This window comes from Sceloporus occidentalis, unplaced genomic scaffold (genome assembly GCF_023333645.1).
Source record: "Sceloporus occidentalis isolate IW3139 unplaced genomic scaffold, rSceOcc1.0.p SCAF_2, whole genome shotgun sequence".
NCBI classification, from domain to species: Eukaryota; Metazoa; Chordata; class Lepidosauria; order Squamata; family Phrynosomatidae; genus Sceloporus; species Sceloporus occidentalis.
Window position 1 is genome coordinate 123,911,417 of NW_028316982.1, and position 20,990 is coordinate 123,932,406.

Below are 20,990 nucleotides of genomic sequence, written 5' to 3' on the forward strand. Positions count from 1 at the left end.
TTTTATTTGGCTAGTCTGTACTATCTAACACTGGCCTGTTACAGACTGCCAAAATAAAGCTGCTTCGGGTCTCTTTGGAGGTATGCTATTTAAATGATGCCTGGGTCCTAAGAGTCCGGAGGTTGCGCCAAAGCCACACTCCATTCCTAAGCACTGGAGTGCAGCTTTGGTGCAGCTTCCAGATTCTTAGGATGCATGCATCATTTAAACAGCATACCTCCAAAGAGACCCGAAGCAGCTTTATTTTGGCAGTGTGTAACAGGCCACTGATTCTGTTTAAAGTATTCTATTTAGCTATTTTCATTTTAACATGATCAAGACAATTCTGCAAACCAAAAGGTCCTACACAGACACAGACACTACAACACAGTGTAATAAAAGTACCCCAGTTCATTAGTGTTAAGCAGTTGCTTCCCACTCAAAGTATGCCATTTTCAACTAACAGGCTTCTAATATGAATCATTTCTTGTTGATTTTAAATATATAGGATTCAAAAGTCAAAGAGCTAGAACAATGTTATATAAGCCAGTTATCTCTAGACATATTCTTCTCATGCAGGATCCATCTTTTTAAAAGTATACATCTGTTCCCAGACGGAGTGGGAATGTGAGCTTGACAGACAGTAATGCCATTAAAAATAAGTTCTTGACTGAGGATTCCATATAATTGATCCCATTTTTGAAAGGGATATATAAGATTTTCTCCAGCTTCTTCTGGCTTCCTAATCATTTTGCAAACATTCCCATTTCTTCCCTTACACCAAAACAAAGAAATCATCTTCCCACTTGCACTGATTTCAAAAGAGCAATAAAAATTACAGTGCAACAGCTTTTAGGGTCAGGTCATCAGAGTACCTCCTCATTTATGAAATTCAAATGGACATGTAAATTTGAGAGTACAAATGGAACTTTTATGATGACAGAGAAGTAGAAGCAATGCATAATTCTTCATCTGAACTCAGTAATATAATGTCTGTTAACATGGAGACAGGGGAAGGGTTGCCTTTTCTTTACTTTCAGATGGGAAGGATTAAAAAAATGTGCCCCTTAACCAGGCCAAAATCCAAGGGTGAGACACACAATATGGGACCAAGTTAATACAAATCCTGAATGATGCTAAAGAAGAAGAACCGCAAGTAGAGATGCCATGAAACTCATCTGGACTCATCATGTTCATCTTTTTTCCCTATAATGACCAACTCAAGATACAACCTTTAAACATCAATTAAAATCTGAGTCAAACAAAATTCCCATCTTCCTTCCTTCCACTCAACTAATTAATCAGCCCCGAACTGCCCCTTCAATCCTTCTATTTAAACCCCACTTGCCAGCTGGACTTGTGGGAGAAGCAGCATTGACAATGTTCCCCCAGGAAGAAAAAAGAAAAAGGCCTCCCCTCCTATCCATCCAGCTTCTTGCAGTACCATCATGTACATAAATGGGTGGAGGACTCCCATTTTGCATCTCTTGAAAATTAGATCACCACTTCTCTTTCTACCAGCAGCTGGCTACCAGATCAATGTAAAAATAAGGAAACAAGAGTGCAGGGGATTAGGGGACTGGATATTTGGGAAGGGAAACAAGGCTTAGAAAACTAACTTTTTGACTATGCTCCCAGATTCCCCAAACCAGCATGCCCACTGGCACCACTGATTCAGGTTGTGTTGTGTTGCTATGTCCCAGTCATTCATCATAACCAAACCTTCCAACAATTATGAAACAAGCAAATGTTATTTTTCTACATTGAACCTGAGAGGATAAGACATCTGCAAGATGTAAACAAGGGCAGCCAAAGTGGATCCATTTCCAAGTTTAGTCTCAAAATTTACACAGACAAATTTGGACATCCACACATACTTTGATGCTGCTATCCCAGTATGACTTTGACTTTTTTTATATATCTCATGGCTGGTTTTTAATAGCATTTGATAGATGACAAACATTTATGCTAAATATTTAATTACTGAAACACAATGGAATATCATGGCAATTTTAACATTCCTTTTTTATAGACTATGTTTCACACTGCTATTTGTCAAGGAACCTCATTGTAGTCCTATTTACTTGTTAGAATAGGGTAAATCATAGAATCATAGTTGGAAGAGGCCTCAAGTCCAACCCCCTGCCACGCAGGAATACACAAACAAAGTAACTCCGGCAGATGGCCATCCAGCCTCTGTTTAAAAACGTCAAAAGAAGGAGATACCCGTCACACTCAAAAGGGGTGTGTTCCACTGTCAGAAAGTTCTTCCTAATGTTGAGGGGGAATCTCTTTTCCCGTACTTTAAACACATTGGTCCGGGTCCTGTTCTCTGCAGCTGCAGAAAGAAATGTGCTCAATCTTTTGTATGGCATCCTTTCAAATATTTAAACAGGGCTATCATATCACCTCTTAACCTTATCCAGGCTAAATATACCCAGCTCCCTCAGTCACTCCTCAAAGGGCATAGTTTTCAGACCTTTCACCATTTTGGTTGCCCTCCTCTGTACATGCTCTAGCTTGTCAGCATCCTTTTTGATTTGTGGTGCCCAGACCTGGACACAGTATTCCATGTGAGGCCTGACCAAAGCAGAATAGAGTGGTACTATTACTTCCTCAGTTTAGATACTATACTTTCATTAATGCAACCTAGAATTGCATTGTTTTTTTCAGTTGCTGTATCACACTGTTGACTCATGTTCAACTTGTGATCTACTAGGACTCCTAGATCCCGTACTATTGTCAAGCCAGGTGTCACCAATCCTATGTTTCTGCAATTCATTTTTGTGCCTTATATTTCCCCTATTGAAATTCATTTTGTTAGTTTTGACTCAGTTTTCTAATCTATTAAGATCATTTTGAATTTTGATCCTGCCCTCTAGGATATTAGTTATCTCTCCTAATGTGGTGTCATCTGCAAATTTGATAAACATGCCCTCTGTTCCATCATGCAAGTCATCTATAAATATGTTGCATGGTACTCCACTGGTCACTTCTCTCCAGGATGAAGAGGAGCTATTGTTGAGCACCCTTTGGGTTTGGTCCATCAACCAATTACAAATCCCCTTAACAGTTGCATTGCCTAGCCCACATTTTGCTAACTTCAGTGCTAGAATATCATGGGAGCCATGCCAAAGGCCTTACTGAAATTAAGGCATGCTACATCCACAGCATTACCTTCATTAAATTATTAAACTGATAATTTAATCAAAAAGAGAGATAAAATTAGTCTGGCATGAAAATTCTCAGTGTGGTGGTGGTGAAAGGGACAGAGGGGACCTCACTCCTGGAGCCACACTGCTCCTTCTTATCTTCCTGTTTTTAGTATAACAGGAAAACAAAACAAAACAAAAAACCCAGAATTTTTAAAAAGTAAGTTCATTTCAAATTATATTCTGAATAAATGGTACTTTGAATATATCATGCTTTATAATTTTAGTTATATACTGCATAATTAATGTTTATGTTCCTAAAATAACAAATTGGTTTTCAATTTGCAGAGTAGGGCAGGGTTAATATTGCTTTTTTTTTTTTTTTGCATTTTTCCTGAAAAATTATTTATCCCAAAACACCAATAAAAATGTTTACATGACTTTAACATTTCAAGAAATTTCAAGAAATTAACAATTTTAAGAAATGGTAAATCTCTAGCCAAAATTAATACAATTAATTTCAACAGAGATAAATGTAAGGTACTTCCTTTAGGCACGAAAAAATGAAATATAGGGTAGGCAACTCCTGCATTAATAACAGCACATGTAGACAAAAGACATGAAACATTTACAGTTGACAACAATACATGCGAAAAAGATCTGGCAATCCTAGCAAATCACAAGCTAAACATGGGTCAAAGATGTGATGTGGCAGCCAGAAAGCCTTTGTTCAAACCTCACCTAGAGTATTTCTGGGCACCACCGTTCAAGAAGGATATTGACAACCTGGAAGAGGTAAGAGGAGGGTGACCAAGACAGAACAAAGACCAGAATCCAAGCCTTTAATAAGGAATGACTTAGAGAGCTGGGTATGTTTAGCCTGGAAAAGAAAAGACTGAGAGAGTGAATCATAGTATCGTAGTGTTGGAAGAGACCACAAGAGCCATCCAGTCCAACCCACTGCCATGCAGTAACTCTCAATCAAAGCATACCCAGTGACATTAAATGTTGGAAGGTCATGTAGAAGACGGAGCAAAGTTGTTTTCTGTTTTTCCAGATACTACAACACAAACTAATCAATTCAAATTACAAGAAAAGAAATCCCAACTAAACATTGGTAAGAACTTATTTACTGTAAGAACTATGCAACGTTGGAATAGACTGCCTCAGAGAAGAGTGGATTCTTTAGAGGTCTTTAAAGAGAGGTTAAACAGTTTTCAGGAATGCTTTATTTCCTGCCTGCCACAGGGTTGGACTAGACTACCCTTAGGCAGTCTTTACCAAATACATAACAAATTCACAAGTGGGACTTTTCAATGGAAGCTGTCTGCCATGAAGCTAAAATGAATTGGATCTCAAAAGAAAAAGAAAAATCTCCCTATACGTTGTCATGCTGTATATACTTGGGATATTGTCGGACTAGTTAAATATATGCTGAGTTGACTAAACAGTTGACTGTTTAGTATCTGTATTTGGCACCCATTTATATTTTATTTCAATTTTAGCTATATGACAGTGATAAATCATAAACTGGTATTTGATCTTTCATGTGCACTTAGGAGTTTTCCTTGCCATTATTGAAAGTGACCAGGGCCTGTCAACAAGATTAAAGTATTCAAATTCTATATTTTGAAAGTACATTTCTATATTCAAAATACAAGCTTGAAACTGAAATGTATTCAGAATCTGAATGGTAAAATTAGGATTTATATACTTGTGAACATTCATTTCAGCACTATTTTCTCATCCTTATTACTCATAAAGACTTCATTTCTCCTCCCCATTACTACACAGCCTCTAGTTTCTACTGAGTTCCTGTATCTCCTATGGAGGGCAGGATCAAGCTCTTTAGAAGTATCTGGTAGATTGGATGCCATAGGCAAAACAAACAAACAAACAAACAAACAAACAAACAAACAACTTTTGCTCCCTGCCTCCTCACCAAGAGCAGCCATTTGACTTTCTAAACCAGTGGATCTTACATAGACTCCAGCTTGATTCCCAGGGAGTGCTGTTTACAAAAGCAAGTCTGTCTTGCCTGCCTGCCTGCCTGCCTGCCTGCCTGCCTGCAGTATTGTTGATTTGTTCTTCAATCACCAAGTTACACTAAAAGCTGCCTCATCGTTGTGGTGGGACTGGACCATACAGAACACTGGGGATAACTGATGGGCCCTAGAGCTATTGAGCTGCCACTGCAGAGGAAACCCACAAGGCATCCCTACTGCCTTGATTGGGATTTCTGAGCCCGCAGTTGTACAATGCTGTCAAGGTCAGCAGGTTTGGGTTCACTGAACGGTCAGGATGGTTTGAATTACTAGTGCTGTCTGCCGATTCCTCCTCTGATTGCTTTGTGCTTTGGAGCACCAGCAGTGAGGAGATGCTGTTCTTGCCATATGCTATACAGCAGCGTGACCCTTAAGGGAATTGGTTTTTTGGTTTGGAGGTGAGAGCTCTAGAGGAAAAAGAGTAGGGTGCCAAAGATAGAAAATGGCACACTGTGTACACAAAACTTTCTTTGGGTTTGCCTATGAAGGCAGCCCTAAATTAGAAACTGAACTGCCGCTATGCAAAGATATACAGTTCTCAGAAATGAGAAAAAGTTTGTCCCTTTCCAATGTGGCACTGTCTCTTCAGTTTCTACCTTCAGCAGAAATTACAAAGATTGTTTATTGCATATCGTCCAAAGAGGAGAAAACAGGTGAAATAATTCCTGGAGGATACCACATGATTCTATGTCTGTCCACTCCTGACACAGGCTACCTAGCTCCCGCCAACAGTGTCATCTCTTTTCATAGAACCATAGAATCATAGAGTTGGAAGAGACCGCAAGGGCCATCCAGTCCAACCCCTGCCATGCAGGAACTCTCAATCAAAGCATCCCCGACAGATGGCCATCTAGCCTCTGTTTAAAAACGTCCAAGGAAGGAGACCCCACCACACTACGAGAGAGTGTGTTCCACTGTCTAACAGCCCTAACTGTCAGGAAGTTCCTCCTCATGTCAAGGCAGAATCTCTTTTCCCGTAGCTTGCATGCAGTGTTCCAAGTCCTGTTGTCTGGAGCAGCAGAAAACAAACTTGCTCCTCTTCAATATGACATCACTTCAAATATTTAAACAGGGCTATCATATCCCTTCTTAACCTTCTCTTCCCCAGGCTAAACATCCCCAGCTACATAGGTTGCTCCTCATAGGGCATGGTTTCCAGACCCTTCACCATTTGGTTGCCCTCGCTCCAGTTTCTCAACATCCTTTTTAAATTGTGGTGCCCAGAACTGGACACAATATTCCAGGTGGGGCCTGACCAGAGCAGCATAGAATGGCACTATTACTTCCCTTGATCTAGACACTATACTTCTATTGATGCAGCCTAAAATTGCATTTTCCTTGTTAGTTGCCGCATCACACTGTTGACTCATGTTCAATTTGTGGTCTACTCAGACTCCCAGATCCCTTTCACATGTAGTCTCATTCAGCCAGGTGTCCCCCATCCTATATCTGTTCATTTCATTTTTTCTGCCCTACGTGCAGTAGGTTACATTTCTCCATGTTGGAATTCATTTTGTTAGCTTTGGCCCAGCTTTTTAATCTATTAAGGTCATTCTGATGTCTTCTAGAACAGTGCCCTTCACCCTTTCCAGATCATCAATGTACATTCAATTCCTGTCTTCCTTTTACGTTGATTTAATCATTCTTTTCTTCCTACTCTTTCTGATTTTCTGCTGCTTTCACACTAGTTGTGCCCAGTAATGGCATTTTACATGTCTTCTGTTTACATTATGGTGTAGCGATTTGAGTGTTGAAGTAGGATACTGGAAGACCAGGGTTCAAATCCCTGCTTGCTATGGAAATCAACTGGGTGGCCTTGGTAAAATAACACTCTCAGCCTCAGAGGAGAGCAAAGGCAAACCCCCTCTGAACAAATTCTGGCAAGGGCTCACCTTAGGGACACCACAAGTCAGAGATTACTTGAAGGAACACAACCATAACAAATCAAGCAATATGCTATAATGTGCCATAGTATAAAGAGTATGTTGCAGCTGTGAAAACCTGGTTCCATGATCCATGCAGCAATATAGTGTGTCCCTATTATACAGGAAGTCTCCATAACAGTAGTAAACATCGATTCTTTCACATGAAAAAAATCTCCATGTAGTGCCCGTGGCCTCCAGAAAGATGTGGCATAGGTATAGATACTTCATAGCATAGGACTGATCCATACAGTAAATTGCTAACATTTATTATGGAAGTTGTGTGGAGCAAGGACATGTGGAAGTAGTTTTACATGCAAACAGTACCTCCTAGTACATAGAGCAGGTCTCATGGAATCATTAGCCATGTTACCATCCTTAGGGCTAATAAAGGGCTGCACACTTGTTAAACTGGTGTACAGCTGAAACCCATACAAGGGACCAATAGGATTGTGCCTATAGATAGCATAATATATAACTAGAGATCTCACCCATGCAAACATAGTGTATCCTTGTAGAGCCAGTGCAGATACAGTTTTTATCTGTGCATATATGGTGGGGGGAGAGCAAGCAGATACAATCCCACTCCTCTTATGAATGTATGAACTGAACATCAATGCAATGTGTGCACACTTCTCAGATCAATTATATATAGTCTAATATGTAAGTTTTATATATATATATATTCTTTCTTTAACAAAAGGAAACCTCGAAGTGGTACAGAATTTATAAGGCAAAGTTCAGAAACTTGGAAAGGTTGGAAACCAGTAATGTCAAATATCAAATATTTAATGCGAAAGTTTCTTCTGCAAAGTCTAAAAACCTGGAAAACACAGAATGCCCATATATGTTCTTGCCACCAAAAGATGTAAGACAAGGGCTAGACTAATCCTGAACTGGATGAAAGACATAATTGAACTGCTATCTGGTTTCATATGGACTCTTAACACCAGATATTGTTGGGGCAGTGAACATAACAAAGGATGTTGTGACTATGGTGAGTAGGCACTTGAGAAAGGGATCTACTTTCTCTCCATGTGGTCTTGCTGTAAAAGATCAACCTATGAATTCTAGCAATGGCTTGAGAATACAATGTTGTTGAGACCTAGGCCCACTTATCAGCATTTCTGCTGACTGCTTTGCCCTGGGTATCATAGGGCCCAAACAGATGGGCCAAAATTAAGCTGCTTTGGGTCACTTTGGAAATATGCTGTTTAAATGGCGCATACATCCTAAGAGGCCGGAAGCCATGCCAAAGCCATGCTCCAGTTCTAAAGAGTGGAGCACAGCTTTGGCACAGATTCTGGCCTCTTAAGATGTTTGTGTCATTTAAACAGCATACCTCCAAAGTGACCTGAAGCAGATTTATTTTGGCCTGTCTGTTCGGGCCCATAGAATGGGTGTTGTGCTTCCTTCTAGAGAGGAAAGGTGAGGGAAGTATGTACAGGTGGCTGTCCCTGTCTCTCTCACACACAAACAAACACATGAACATACACTTTTCCTGTTGCTGCCTCACATTGTACATTGCTAGCTGCACAAGCAATGGAAATGTTTATTTTACAATTATATAGGATGAGTATATTAACTCAAGTTGCATGGAAACTCTGGGGTCTGCTTCTAACTCATTTGTAGTTTTGAATACAGATGGTCAGCTCCACAGGCTCCATGAGGCCAGCATTACACCAGTGGCACAGCCATTGGGATGACTGTACAAGAGCTTTAGCAAATGCATGAAACCAAAGAACGCATGGAAGGAGGGGGAGCTATCTTCCTTCCATTCTTCAGCCCCACTTTTTCCACCACATACCCCTTCCTTTCCTCCCTCCCTCTCTTCAAAAACAGGCTGGATGAAGGAGCCTGCCGCCTACCTCCCAGAGTCTTGCTGACTTACATTAATGAGATACATAAAGCTTAATCCAGTGGTGGCCTGAGCAGTTCTACAAAAGGAGGTAATAGCAGGCTGCCATGAGCAGTGTCGCTCAGGTAATTGGTTTATCTATCTGGAAGCAGGAGTAGCAATCTCCACCCAGACAGACTAGTAGTAAAGTCTCTTCCTTAAGGCTATTTCCTTTGTCTTTTTCAATTGCTTTGCACATCCATGTGAGAGGGAGAGAGAGAAAGAAAGAGGGGGGAATGTTAATTTGTGAATTAATGGCTTTTCTCAGCGGAATTGTAAATTCAAATGTCATCTCACATGGTGATACTGCACTTGAGCTTTCTGAGGAAGAAATTATAACCCCCCCCCCCCCGTCTTCCACCTCCCCAACATACACACAGAGACACATATTTGGCTCCTCTTCTCAAGAGAGAATCATGGAGGGCAAACACGCTACTTTTAATTTGCAGTAACAACACAACAGAGAATGCAATGATGGCTGCTTTCCATTCCTCCTCCCTCGTACAACCTGGATGGCTCTCTCATCATTGTCCCTCCACTTGCCCACTTCAAACGTGTATGAAACACAGATTGTCTCAGCTGTTTCCTTTTCCTGCCTTCTTTCCTCTCTTACCCAGCTACTACTGCAGAATCTCTTTGGGGACTGGAAAAAGAGGGTCTCTTTCAAAAGAGGTGCTCCTGCATCCTTCTCTTTTAGTAATCAGGTGAATTAATGACTCTGAATTTCAAGTGAGTGCTGTTAGTCTGGTCCTCTTGCCTGCCTTGCAATGAGAAGGAAGCCTTCATTGTTTCTGAGCAGGAGGCGGGCAGTGGTGAAGGAGATTCATGGATGGAGATTGAATATGCAATTTTCTTTCACCTTGCCAAGAGCTGCCCCTGGGCTGTGCCTGGCCTAAATTTTTTCTGTTTTCCCATCTCTGCCTTATCTGGCCCTCCTACCTCCCTTTCATTCTTTCCAGAAAATTACCTTCAAAATTGATTTCCACTTTTACAAACAAATATAATGGGAACATGAAAGAAAAAATTGGGAAGCCTGTGCTATGATGAATTAAGGCTGTCAGTGGTTCTTCAAGTTATCTTTGCTTTGTTTTACGAGCCTGTTGAGTCTTTTTTTTTTTGGTCAATGGTTGGTTATTGTGCCATTTCTTGCTCCACACCTTCACTCAGCAACCAAAGAATTTTTACTGTTAGAAAGGGATCATTAGTGGACATCTAGTCTACTATATCCAAAGTCAGGTTTTCCCGTCTCTAAAGCATCCCTGACTTTTTCCTGGCAACTTCACAAAATTATTGTTGTAATCCGCTTGGATTCCAAGTGATTAAGCGGAATATAAATAAATATTATTAAAAGGATGTTCTTCAGAATCTAGGATGTGCATTTTGACTTTTGAGCATGATCTTCTGAAGCATTCTCTTCAAGCCATCTACAGTGCTTCTTCTCCAAATCACCACTTCTCATTCCCTGCCTCCAATTCTTCTTAAGAAATTCCCTTTTTTAGTTTCACCTTTGCCTTATGTCAGTATCACACCAGCTGCCATCTTCAACTCGTGGTGGACAACTTCAGATCACCTCTCCAATCTAAACAAAATGTTTGCTCCTTCAGAGACCAAATTTGCATTTATCACTAACAGCAGGGGAGCCACTTGCTTGAGATATTCATTTGATTCACATTTTAATTCAAATTTGTTTAATTTACTGTTTTGAACCAATATGCAATCTGAAACTTCATTATTCTTTAATACTTTACACCTCTGAATTTTGCAATGTAGTCTTCCAAGTGAAAAAAGCCATGCAAAATAAATATAAGGGAAAGTGCACACAAAAATGTACATGTTACTAGAAATTATGTCTAGAATGCATTATATAAGAAGAATTGCTTGCAAAATTGTGTATACAGACAAAATTGAGTAGAAAAATGCACATATTAGAATAAATTCACATTAAATATTTACGATTTTTCATGCAGACAACATATGAAATTACTTCCTTGTGATAAAAGGGTGTATCTACACTACAATCATAACTAAGTTTACCAGGTCAAAACATCTTGTTCAGAAATTTATTTCATGAAATCAGTTTTTGAGATTTTAGGTCCAAACCCTGGGTCCTTTACACAGGGAGGAGGGTATTATGATGAGATAGTAGTTGGTTACTAATGATGTTACAGAGGCAATGCAGGTACAGACTCAGACTGGGAGACAGGCCAGATTTACTGCTGGACCATTTGATTGTGGAACTAGGCATGAAGGCTATGGGCCCAGAACGGATAAACTCCAGCTGATTTAATAAAAAACAGAGGAAGGGTGGGACACTTTTTGACAAACAGGGAAGTGGAAAAACCATGTTCAGTAGTTATAGCAGTTTCTATCATTCTTCTAGGATTTGCACCTTCCCTGGCCTTGCCTCACGAGTGTAATTATGGTGGGTGGGATCATGGCAGCACTCCTCCAAATGAAAATTCTGCCCCCCATGAAATTTTCCTGAAGTCCTCAAAGTTCTACCATTGGCAAAAGTGAGAAGCTGAAAATCTCCTGTATTTGCTGTGTTCTCAATCCATTTGAAACTTTGCCTGCCTCTTTTCTCTGGATACCTAAATTATATTTCTATATGTTTAACTGAGGTTTTGAGTTACAGCAATGCTAGAAAGTTGGGTCCTCCTGAAGGAAAATGTCATGAGAGAGGCAGAATTCTTAAAAGGGGGGGGGGGGGCAGTGCCCTCATTTTCTTTCTCCTCCCCAGCCTACAGCATGACCAATTGGAAGTTTTTCCAGGTCTTGTACTGCTTCTGGGGCTTATGGAAAGAACACCTGCCCCTGCTCTTGAAGATATCTGATCTGGCCACCTCAACATACGCCTTGGTTACATCCCCTTTAGATTACTGTAATGTGCTTTATAAGGGGCTGCCTCTAAAGAATGCTCAGGAACTTTAGTTGGTCCAAAGGAGTTCAGTCAGACTATTAAACTGGGGCTGGCATACAACTCTCTCTAACTTTTTGTTGTTATTATTATTATTATTATTATTATTAATCTTTATATAGCGCTGTAAATTTACACAGCACTGTACATACAATCTTTTTGTGTGTGTTGGTTTTAATAATTTCTAAGTAGCCATGCATTCCATTATTGGGAAAAAGTGGTTTATAAATGTCTAAAATATATACCCGTATATACGGTACTTGACTATAAGTCAACCTCATGTATAGGTCAAAGGCAAGTTTGGGGGACAAAATTATGGATTTTTATATGACTTGTGCATAAGTCGAGGATAAAACTTAGGGGCGTGTAATAAAGGGTGCAAAAGATGAAATTTACTCTCTTCATACCTAAATATCTCATTCAGGTCTTTCTAAGCCCAGTTTCTCTTGGAATTCTTTTGTGGAGAAGCACCAAAGAGGCGCCACCACTGCCATTTTTCTACACAAGCAATCAAAAAGGCATCATGGTGGAAAGAATAGAGGGGTGTGTCACTTCTTGGGTGCTCCTGGGATGAATTAACGCTTACCTTTCACCACTCTACTCAGAAAGGAGAAGAGTTAAAATATAGTACTTACATTAACCCATGCATAAGTCGACCCAATTTTATGGGGTCCATTTTCTGACTAAAATTTCTAGACTTATACATAAATACATACAGTAATGATCATGACTGCTAACCCTGGGGAACTTTTTCCCCTAGGCCCTGCACTACTGTTGCTAGGCCTGAACTATAAGAAGGCCCATGAGTCACATTAGCATTCTCTCTTTGCCTTGCCCCAAATGATATGATGAGCCCAAATGCATACATCTACAATCTCTGTCCCTATACCAGCCCTCTTGTTCCTGGCTCTTGGTGCACATTCACTTCAAGCACAACATGTGTGCAAACACCATAGATCCCTGGTGCCACCTACGAATCCTGGAAAGGCCCAGGTTTTAAGGCCACCTCATATGCAAATATCAAACATCCTTCTCCAGTGCTGCTCATGGTGAGATTTCTCTTCCAACCTGGAGATCCAGAAAAGCACAGTAATCTCCTGAGACTTCAGTGAGTGCCCTGAAGTCCACTGTCTACAGATGAACCACTCTTTTCCTATGTCTGGGGAATACTGTGAAATATAATTTTGTGTACAGAGGGAGACCTCATTCAACCATAATTCCCAATAATTCATTGTGGAAGTTAAACTGATAAACAGGAAACATACTAATTATTCTATCCAGATTGTCCTGTAAATAGTTATCTCAGGTTTGCCAAGCATCCAGGCCAGTAGCCAAAATCCTGAGGCTGTCACAAAGGTCCTGGAAAAGACATGCCACCTGTCACACTGTGCATTTATAAAATTCAAAATGAAAAAGGCAGCAATTATTCTATATGGATTATTGTTTTGTTTTTATTGTGTTTGCATTTTTAGATATTACTAGTCTTTCACTGTCCTGACACTAGAAGGGCAGAATATAAGCTCTTACATAAATACATATACAGAAATATTTGAGTGTGTACTGAGTGTGACAGGAACGAAAGAATGGAGGTGGGAGATAGAAAAGAAGTTAAAGTTGCATGCCAAAACACACACCATAATATTCAGTGAAATTTATCTCCTGGTCAACATGCAGACAATTGAAGCGTCACACATAAAGAAGAAGCAGGCAAGAGAAAGAGCAGAGAAGAGAAGCAAAAGGTAAACAGAAAGAAGGTAAGATTTGGAAGAAAAGGAAGAGTATGCAGGACAGGTTGCTCTCTCTCTCTCTCTTCCTCTGTGTAGAACACTGTGTAAGTATATATGTACATGCAGGAGAGTTTGCCTTCTTGATGGTAATCCACTTTGCACAGATTTTTAAATTATCTGTGAATTCTCACAATCTACATCATATGGCATGTCTCCATTCTTTGCTGATCTACTTTGTCTGACAAATGAATATCCCACTCTTCAGAAGTAAATTAAATCAGTAACACTACAACAGGAACAAATTAATGCAGATTTAAGACAGAAAGTACTGGTGGACAAATAAAGAGGTTACCATGGCATGCATGTGTAACCCCACTACTTGATGGTTTGGCCTAAGGAAAACCTAAGGAAAGGGCTGTTCTTTAGTTTGAGGAGAGAAGGTGGGGAGAGCAGCTATGCCAGGTTTGCCAGGGATAAAAGGACAGATTGATTTATTGATATCCCACCTTTCACTTAAAATTTGGACTCAAGGCAGTCAAGAATTAGGCTGTTATCTCCTTGAATTAAGCAGTATGATTTCCACCCAACTTAGGGCTGCTTGTCATGAATACGTTTGTCTTATGTAGATCAAGTTTTGTTGTGTTTGTACTCCTCCAGGCGACTACTGATCCCCCCCCCCCCATCACAGGCCCTCAGGAAAAATGGGTTTGATGGAAAATCCTAGTTTGGTAGAAAAAAAGAAACAAAAAGGTATGTTATCTTCATACTGATGAAGCTCACCTATTTCATGTTGATTTTTATGAATAAATTTAAAAAAGTTAAAATAGGAAGCAGCACAGACTCTTTAGGCTCTGCAAGTTATTGAATACGAGCTGCCAAATATAACTTTCTGGAACCTCTCAGCAAAGTAGGAGTGCAACTAGCAGTATACAGTGCCCCAGCCCTGTTAGCCATTTTGAGCTGACAGACATGGATTCACTTGGTCTGGATCTGTTGTGTTTAACCACCTACTTTATATAGATTTTGCATTTTCTCCATGATTCATATGATCTGAAGAATGTGACTTTGACTTCTTTCCTTTAGTGATTTGTTTTGCATAGGTTTTCCCTGCCATGGATTCACTGCCTGTCCTTGGACTGGCTTCTTTTCTATGCTTTATGCTAAATTCTCTGCTTGTGAGGAAGAGGGGCTTTGTGATTGTCACAATAGCTAGTACTTGGCACAGCAGGCTTCCACTGGAAAACGGAAGGACTAATTGATCTCAAGATTGCTTTTCTGAGGAAGGTTTTACATCTACCCAAAAATGGGTGAACGTGAATTCATGATGATGGTACCATTCAGTCTATGGACATTTAGATGCATCCTGAGAGACAGGGAGCCATCTCTGAAGCAGGTGGTTCTTGCTTCTTCATAGACTCACAAGTTAAGGCAAGCTACTCACTCTCTAATAATACATAATCTTTTCAATACTTGAGATGATTTGCAACAATAATAAAACTATAAAAATACATTAATTTAGGTCTATGTTAGTCATTTTTGCTTTTTGCTTTTCAAACATATAATTTGATCCTATAAGGTCTGATTTAGATTTCCTGCATGGCAGGGGATTGGACTGGATGGCCCTTGCGGTCTCTTCCAACTCTATGATTCTAATCTTTCAGAATCTCACTGTTAAATTTTCTTGATTCTAACAAGATTCACTCTGTAAGCATCCAAAGAAAAGTCCATGAAAGCTCATGCAAAAATAAAGGCCATTTAGTCTCAAAGGTGCTGCCACATTCCTTCCCCCCCCCCTCTCTTCCTCCTTTTTAAGAAATTGTGAATTATGCTAAGACACTATCCATCCAAGCATCCCATGTTGCTCACCCTTAATTATCATGCCACTGCATTAAGAGGATGCCACTAATTTCTTTAGTAAAACACAGAGCATTCTTTTGTTTTCCCAAAGTGAGGTGAGAGGTGAAAGCATATTGTGCCATTAATATTAGCCTCAGTGGTATCATAGAGTTTAGAATAAAGTGGGGACCAAGAGAGGCATGCTTATTGGAAAAATACAGGATATAAATGTAATGAATAAATTAAATGAAAACATTGATGTGATCCCATTGTGGGTGTAAGAAATGGTGCTTGGACTAAGGGCTCTTACCCTGTGGTCTGTGGATCCTAAGGGGATTCATGGATAGGCTCCAAGGCATCCATGAACCAGGCACAAACAAAAATGTGATTTTTCTTCTTTGCAATACTTCTTGTTATACATTGGCTTAGAAGTTTTTATTAAAGCTTTTTAATAGTGAATGTGAGGAAATATACTTATCGTCTACTGACTAAAGGGGCACAGCAACTGGCCACTATATCTCTCTATTGCTGCAATAGAGTTATGGGTACACTATAAATGAATAATAATAAATAAATAAACTTTATTCTTATACCCCACCTTTCTGCTGCAGCAATCAAGGCGGCTTATATGACTAGAATATATTGGAATAATACATACTCTCAATAAATAAATTGACCAACCCCCCTCCCCTTTTAAAACAGAATTAATTCAATACAGTTTAAAAATTCAACCTGATAAAATGACAGCAATTTTCTAGTAGAGGCAGTGGTTACATAAAGTAGGGAGAGTACAGAAATTAGATTGAACTATATGGGATATGATGGCAAATTTGCCTGTTGCCCAGCGAGGAGAGAAAGTTGACATTGATTCTGGCATCATTCAGGACAAAGGGACAAAAATACCTAAGATAGATTTAAGTTTCCCTCAAAATGAAAAAAACAGCCATTCTTGGGGGTCTTTGCACAGATACTAATGTCCCCAAATGTTGTATGTATCTGGGGTCCAAATATATATTATAACTGAAGAATAGAAGCCCTTCCTCTTTGGGTAGATCACATTTTTCATTAGCAACACTGGATGAAGGAATCTTATGGTGAGACAAATAAGTTAACTGCATTGGTATCATCACTTGCAGGCAGATGAACTATTAATGTGATTACTTATCATGCAGCCATTCCCTGAGAATTATGATATGAGGTGGAAATGAGCCACAGAAAAAGTGTCTCTCAATAAATTTTGCCATAAGAAGCTGTTTTTTTGGCCCTAAGGTCCTCCAGATTTTTAAAAATTATCTTTCACAAACAATTGCCCCAAAATGCTGCCCAACACCTCCTAGGTCATATTTGCCAACAGCCTTTAGAGGCATAGAAGGAATTTTTGTCTCTCCAAACCATTATAGCCCAGGAAATCAATGGAAACTATTGTCCATTGATACATTCCTGGTGCCTGACAACATCACCGGTATGTGTGGTCCAGCATAATCCGCCCCGCACACTCAGGTCAGCCGGGAAGAATTTGCTGATGGTCCCAAATGCGCAATATGTGGTGACCTCAAAAAGGGCCTTTTCCATCTCGGCCCCGAAAATCTGTAACAACATTCCCGACGGGCTCCGTTCCACCACCTCTCTAGATCTTTTCAAAAAGAACCTTAAGACCTTTTTCTTTCTCCAAGCTTTCCCCCCATGAGATGTGATTTTATGCCCTTCTCCCCTACTGGTAACGACTTTTGCAATGTTTTTTGGACTTTCACCTCAGCCAGCCTTGTAATAGTTTTAATATGATATTTTAATTGTTTTATTGACATGTTTGTATTTTTGTGTTGAAATTTTAATCTGTACGCCGTTTTGATCATTGCGGAAAAGCGGGATAAAAATAAAGTTTTATTATATTATTATTATTATTATTGGCATGAATGGTGTGAGCAAAAGTCACCACTACACAGGGAAAGATGTGGAAATCCACATAAAAATACAGTGGACCCTTCCAATTCATGGGAGTTCGGTTCCAGGCACCATGGCAGATGGAAGAAAACATGGATGCTCAAGCCACATATGTGCACTCATCCCCATTAGTGCATCTGCAAGCATGCACTACCATTGAATAATATGAGGCATTGGATAGCCAGCCCACCAATGCAGCAGGCTCACCATACATTGTTCATTGAATGAAAAATGTATTTTTATCTCTTGAAAAAATCACATAAACATCCTGTCTTTAACTATAAAGAAACTATAAATCCAGTCCTTTCAAAAAGATTTCTGATTGGCAATGTTGAACCAAGGACATATATTTCTAAAGGCAAATAGTCTGATGATCACAAAGTTTGCCCACTCACATTCTCCTTGGGTTTCATCTACAAATTAATGGGTAAGGTCTGTATCCTTGGAAATATATCTCTTTTGGAATTCTACCCTTTGCAGAGCCTCAGCTCTTTATATAGGACTCCTCCAGATGGGGCAAATGTATCAAGACACTGTTTCTGTAGATTTTAAAATGTTCAAACAATCTTTCTGGAAAACATCTATTTTCTGGTCACTACTGGTAAAAGCGGCTATGTTTTATCCCTACTCTCAAGTAGTTGTCTTTTTTTGCTTCTGACACAAAGGCCTGTTAAAGACTGCCAAAATAAAGCTGCTTCAGGTCTCTTTGGAGGTATGCTGTTTAAATGATGCATGGGTCCTAAGAGTCCGGAGGTCGCGCCAAAGCCACACTCCATTCCTAAGCACTGGAGGGCAGCTTTTGGTGCAGCTTCTGGATTCTTCGGATGCATGCATCATTTAAACAGCATACCTCCAAAGAGACCCGAAGCAGCTTTATTTTGGCAGTCTGTAACAGGCCTTATTGAAAGAAACAAGTCTGCTTCAGTTCTCCTCTATCTTTCCCTCCCCCTTAGAATTATAGGGTAAAATAGTATATTTGCATTATAACACTAAAAAGTGGTTTTAAAAAAAGAAGAGAAACTTTGTCCTTCAAACCATAGTACCACCTCAGCCAACCATGCTCCAAGTTTTGAAAAAGCCTTTGGAAGAGCTCTAAGCCAGATCCATGAAATTGCTGCTAATAGCATTCTCCAGGAATGGAAAGAATGTACCCAGAGGTGAAAAACCCAGCAAAACCCAAGGAGCTGTACTGCAAGAACTCATGATCTTTAGACCAAGGTAGAAGAGTCCTTAGTCTCTGACGGTGTATCCCTATTTTTGCCTCCCCATGTTCCAAAGCAATACAGAGACAAAGGAAGAAAAATAGAGAGAAGAACTTGGTAGGTGCAGACCTCTTTGGGCCTAAACACTCTAAAGGCACACTTAGAAGTTAAGCAGGGTCAGCCTGGTTAGAATTTGGATATGAGACCACTAGTTAATACCATGTGTGATGGGTTATATTTCAGAGGGAGGAAGTGGCAAAATGACCTCTGAGTATTCCTTGCCTAAGAAAATCCTATGAAATATAAGGAATAACCATAAGTTGACAGGTGACTTGAAGGCATGTGCCTTCAAAAACACAGGCCCTTTTCAAGGGTCCTTTCCAATGTCAATGCATTATTATATATCTGGCCCTTTCCACACCACAATCATCTGTGCTTTGAGGCACAATGAGCTTTCACAATGAGCTCATGCTGAATTAAAACTTTGTTTCAACATGTCATTGAAACAAACAAAAGCCCAAGCATCTTCCAGTTTCCTCTCTCTAACTCTTTTTCTTCCTCTGTGTTGCTTGAGAAAACGAGGAAAGGCAAAAATAGAAATAAGCACGCAGAGATTTAACAGCACATTCCCTGTAACAATCCTGTACTGCATTTGTCAGTGATCAAGATCCTAAACTTTGTTTACTCAGAAATAAAAGTCTTTTTTTCATTCAGTGCAATGGGACTGGCTCGCTAACAGCATGCTTAAGATTGCAACCATAAAACGTCTTGCCATTTACTGGAAGTAATTTTTCCTCTTTAACTACTGGCCCTTTTACTAGTTGTTTACTCTTTGTTTTGCTCACAGTATTACTGAATTGGCCCTTTATTAATAATATCCTATTGCCTGCTGGTGAGCCCCTAAGTTCCACATTTTTTCACTGCAGTTTGAGTGCTAACTCATCCATTTATTAATTTTTACTATTACAGCTAAGAGTGCATAGTATAGAATGTCCATAATAACTAAATGGCTTAAGGTAAACCTGGAGAAAACAACTAGTAGTGGAGCAACCTTTGCCAACCATTCTTTCATTCTTTCCCCATGGATCGAGGCGGGAGCACAACAGCTAAAATCAGCATTACAATGCGTAAATTTCACAATTTCATACATATATTAATTACCAGTCAATAATAAAACAATATAAAATTATTATTACAATCTATATGCACATCATCCCTAGGAGGTAAACATGTTCTGGGTTCAATCATAATAGATCAGGTGGGTAAGCCCGCCGGAAGAGATCCGTCTTAAGTGCTTTCTTAAAGGCATCTAGAGTGTTAATAAGACAGATCTCTTCCAGTAGGCCATTCCAGAGTCTTGGGGCAGCAGTCTAACTTTAGGATGTTCCAATAGTTTCTTTCCAGAAGTCCTGAGAGTGCGGGGAGGATTGTCTAGGTAGAGGCGTTCCCTCAAGTAACTCAGGCCCAAGCCATTTAGGGCTTTAAAGGTAATCACCAATACTTTATATTGGGCCTGGAAGCTAATTGGTAGCCAGTGCAGAGATTCCAATATCGGTGTTATGTGCTCTGATCCAGATGTTCTAGTGAGCAATTTGCAGGATTTTGGATCAGCTGAAGCTTCCGGACTTGGTATAAAGGTAGCCCCATGTAGAGCACATTGCAGAAATCTAAATGAGAAGTTACCAGCGCATGTACCACAGTTTCAAGGTCTCCCTGGTTCAGATATGCCAGTAACCTTGTACTGTTGGGACTGTTATTATTATAAGTTAGTTGGTACCTTCATCTTATTCTCTCTCTCTCTCTCTCTCTCTCTCTTTTTTTTTTCCAAATATGTAGGTTGGCTCCCTTCCTGAAGCTAACATGTGTTTACTTTCATAATACACAATTCTACAATATATCCCTACATCTCCAAAAGCTTAAATGAAGCAAACAGAAATCTGAAAAGCAGCCCATACAAGGCTATTTTCTGCCTGTCATATTAACACTATATTCTGAAATGGCTTCAGATGTGACAGAATCATAGGAAAAAGCTGGATCATAGGAGAAAGCATTGCATGCTTCCTCTCTCTGTACTTCTCTATCACAGATATGAAATGCTGATCTTGTACTTTTTCGTTAATAGAAGGGCAGCATTAATGTGGCATCTGCTGTAGCTAGATATGGGGAAATGCTCTACAATCCTCCATTGTACAAGTATGAAAAGACCTATGCATGCAGAGTAGACTCTGATCCATGTCAGTATGAAAAGCCCTCACATACACATACATACATCTATTTAAAAACTTAGAAGATTATGACTAGGTAAGTTACTCTGTGGAATGATTGCTTGCCTTTACATTACTACATTTTCAAGATTACATGATTAGTAACAC

The 20,990-nt window shown here is 39.7% G+C and overlaps 1 protein-coding gene across 6 annotated transcripts in view; it reads right to left on the minus strand.

The window, feature by feature from the left end:
* Positions 1-20,990, minus strand: part of LOC149318974 (paired box protein Pax-2) — a 162,682-nt gene that overhangs the window by 61,480 nt on the left and 80,212 nt on the right. The window lies entirely within an intron of this gene.